Raw genomic sequence first — 4080 nt, 5'->3', positions numbered from 1 at the left:
GAGGTTTTTGAAATATGATAGCCATTACCAAGGTTTCTTTTGTAAAAAGTCACTATCAGCAACACATTTCAGTGTTATTGAATGGATTGCTAAACTGATGTGTTCAACATGCTCAATGAACTCAATCTCTCACTTCAGGAGAAAATGTGTTTTTTTTTTGTTTTGTTTTTGTTTGTTTTTGTTTTTGTTTTGTTTTGCTTTGCTTTAAGCGGAACCGGAGTTTGAACTCAGGAGAAAATGTAAAAAAAAAAAAAAAAAAAAAAAAAAAAACGGTGTTCTAATTGGCAGATAAAGTGGCTGCATTTGAAGCCAAACTAGAATTATGGGTGTGAGAATGAACACTGGCACTTTTCACACGTTTCAAACACCAGCAAACATTTTGGAATAAACTGAACCAGTCAGTGCCTTCCTTCTCCTAACCATTACATAATCACTTATCTCAGATTTCAAAAGAGTTTGAACATGACTTTCCATCCACAAAATACACCCAAACTGGGAAAGAATGGTTCTGTGACACATTTATGAATAAGCCAGGTCAGTCAGCTTTGGCCATATACAAATAGGATCAACTACTTGAAATTGTAAATGACAATTGCCTAAATGTATGTCTGTGATAACTTCAAATGTCCATACCTTTCTGCACTAAAGTAAGGGAAGAATATCCTGAAATTCCTACAAAAACAAAAGCTTGCTTCCATTTCCAACATCCTGTCTTTTTGAGGTAGGGCTTTCTGCAATGAAATCCACCAAAATAAAGTTATGGAATAGACTGAACATAAGCAATACAGTTCAGATGTCATCATCTCCATCACTCCTGAAAGGACCATTTAGTTACAAGAAAATAAGCACAGGGCTCCCGCTGATTCTGCATTTTGGTAGATTACATAATAGTACATAGCAAATGCAATATGTTTGGATCATTCCAAAACTGTTCCCCATCCAAAGTCCACTGAAAAGTTATCTTCTGTGAAACCAGTCCTTGGTACCAATAAGGTTGGAGGTCATGGTTCCAGGCTGTTAAAACATTTCAACTACATTACTAGGTATAAACATATCAAATCATTGTGTTATATACTATATCTTTTTTCTAAAACACATGACCAAATACAACCTCTCTACAGAAACAGTTTCACAATATTAGTGAACTCATTTCCAAAACCATAAGAAAATTTTAATCCATGGGCTTGATTTCAAGTGAAAAATACACTTAAAATTTAATTTCGAAGGATAATGAAAGGTTTGTCCCCTAATGCTGTCCCAATTTCCTTCATCAAGGCAGCTACAATTACCAATATTGTGTGTTTTCTCCTAAACACACTCCAATATAACATGAGGACATACCTTCCAAGGTCAATTAAGACTCAGGACATATGAGAACTTATACTGTAATGTCATGTAACTCGGTAGTATCCCAAATTTTCTGATCAAGGAGATTATGGAGCCAAAGAGGAAAGTGATCGATGATGTAGAGTGTGCCTAAGGAGAGTCACATGGAGAGAAAACATTCTCTCAGGCTTTCAGAGAGGCACATTGGACAAGCATTGGCCGTGACTCATCCACATGGCTGACACTGACAAAGGTTCTACAATCTGAGGTACAGGATCTCAGGATAAATCCTGAGGGGATTTCACTGACCTTATCAGACCCAAAAGCTACAACTCTTGTTGCATAGGTCCTGCTTTGCCTTGGTCTTAACCATCCAGCAGAAATGTATAAAAACGAAGTATAAGAAGTAAAGCCATGCTGTTATGTTGAGCTGTGGGGGACTCAGGTCAACAATTTCTGACATTGCCAGTGAAGCAGAAGACTCAGTACTACTATGGACTACTGGACTCTTTTAGAATATTTTGCTGAATTTACACATCTATAATATTTAAATGATGGAACTTAACAAAAGAAAAGGGGGATAGAGATGAATGTCCATTTTGTATCTGTGTATTCAAAGTGGTTAGGATAGATATATAGTTACATTCTCTTAAGGAATAGAGGGATTTGTTCTAATGGTGTTTGTAAATAGGATATCATGTCCGCATCCTGTACAGCAATTAATGACTAGAAAGAATGTATGCAATGTGTGAATTATTGAAACTGTCCTACCAATTTGATTTGAAACTGTCTCATTGCTATTTGTTTATCAATAAAATTATGGAAAAAAATAAAAAGAAAAAAGAAAAAAATAACATGACATGAATAAAAATTATGGATATATACTTCTTTAGAGGATAAAAGAATGATAGTGTATTTATAGATGAAGCTATTGAAAGCTTCCTATATTGCTTTCAGCGGCTTGGATGGCTGCTATATGGCTGCTGTACAGTATATTTAGGCAGGTCATGTGGATGAATTTGGTTTCCAACCCACTGCTATCACAGACAAGTTTGCAATAAATTTATCTACGTTCAACATTTTATACATATGTGAATAAACTCTGAAATTGGAATTTCAGGGCTAACTGTTCCACATTTAAATTTTTATTATAGATCATTTGGAGGACACTAGTCAAATATACCTGCCTGCATACCTTCTAGTGAAATTTCCTGGTCCCAACATCTGCTCTGCCACTTACATTCTTCGTGACTGGGAAAATTTTTCCAGACCCTAATTTTTCCATATAAAAATAGGAATATAATTGAACTTACTTTAAATGAATAATGTGAAGTTAATAGTTAATAAAACATACATGAAATTCTTAGAATCATATCTCACCTAAAGGATTAGTTCTATCATTAATCCACATAACACAGAGAAATACAAGTTTGCAGTATCTTATTTTTCATCTTTATGAAAATAATAGTATTTCCATTTAATTCACTCTACTTTTATATTTTTTTCATTTTGCATCTACTAAGATATATTTTCCTAAGAGTCACTTGCATTTTCTCTGAGCTAGCTGTCTATGACCTCTGCTTTTATGTCTGATGAATTGTTTATTTTCTGATTTATATTAAGGAAACATGCATTTTATCTGTACTGTATATAATGGATTATACATGTGTCAACCTGAAAAGTCTAGAAGTTTAATTAATCAACTAAGCAAGGGCCTTGGGTCCTCACTTTGTAAACATCCTCATCTGTGCAAGAGGAGGGCCTGGAGATGATGTGAGTGCTGCTCACACCCTTGGGTGGCTGGCCTGCCTACAATACAAGGGAGGGAAAAAGAGGCATGCTCTAGACCCTTTTGCTCTTGCTGCTGTTGCTGTCCTCTGCTGCCCTAAACTGCTGCCCCTGTGCCACACCACCCTGCCTTGGAGACAGCTGATTAGTAACTGAAACCATGACAAACTGTGAGATAAATAAACCCTTCCTTAATTTGGGGTGTTAAGTATTTTGTCCAAGCAATGAGAGAAAAGTAATCAAAATACTGTGTGACAATTTTTTTTTGTGGGTAAGGGGTACCAAGATTTGAACTCAGGATCTCTAGCTTTCCAGGAAGGCATTGTACCACTGTGCTATATCATATTTTTAGCTTTTTTATGATTACTTTTGTCATGCAAATGTTTTAGTTTTAGTCAAATTTATGATTAATTCCTTGTGTGGTTTCTGACATACAAAACATTTAGAAATGCCTTTTAATTCCCATTTCTTAATTTTTGCTATGTTTTATTCTAGTGTTTTTATGGATTAATTTTACACTAAAATCTTTGATCCATATGAAGTTATAGTTGAATCCAATTTTTTTCCAGATGGTTATGCAGTTGTTTCAGTGCCATCTAACTAAATAATTCATCTTTTTCCACTCTTTTTTCAATGCTACTTCTAACATATCAATTCACAAATGCATTGGGCCCATTTCTGGAGATCTTACTCTGTTTTATTGAATTATACATACTTATTTAAGTGCCAGTACCAAATTTTAAATTAGTATATTTTTATAGTATGTTCAATATCCTGCAAAGCTATCTATCCATCCCCTGTATGGATACATTAAAAAAGCAGTGACTTTTCTTCAAGAATTTTTCTTAAAAAATACAAATTGATTTTAGCACAAGAAAATTAGAGGGGCTGGTGAGATGGCTCAGTGGTCTAAAGCACCTACTTAGAACAAGCTTAGCAAAGCACAGGGACCGCGGTTCAATCCCC

Source organism: Octodon degus, unplaced genomic scaffold (assembly GCF_000260255.1).
Source record: "Octodon degus isolate 3935 unplaced genomic scaffold, OctDeg1.0 scaffold00075, whole genome shotgun sequence".
In the NCBI taxonomy this organism is placed as follows: domain Eukaryota; kingdom Metazoa; phylum Chordata; class Mammalia; order Rodentia; family Octodontidae; genus Octodon; species Octodon degus.
This window is presented reverse-complemented; position numbering follows the sequence as displayed.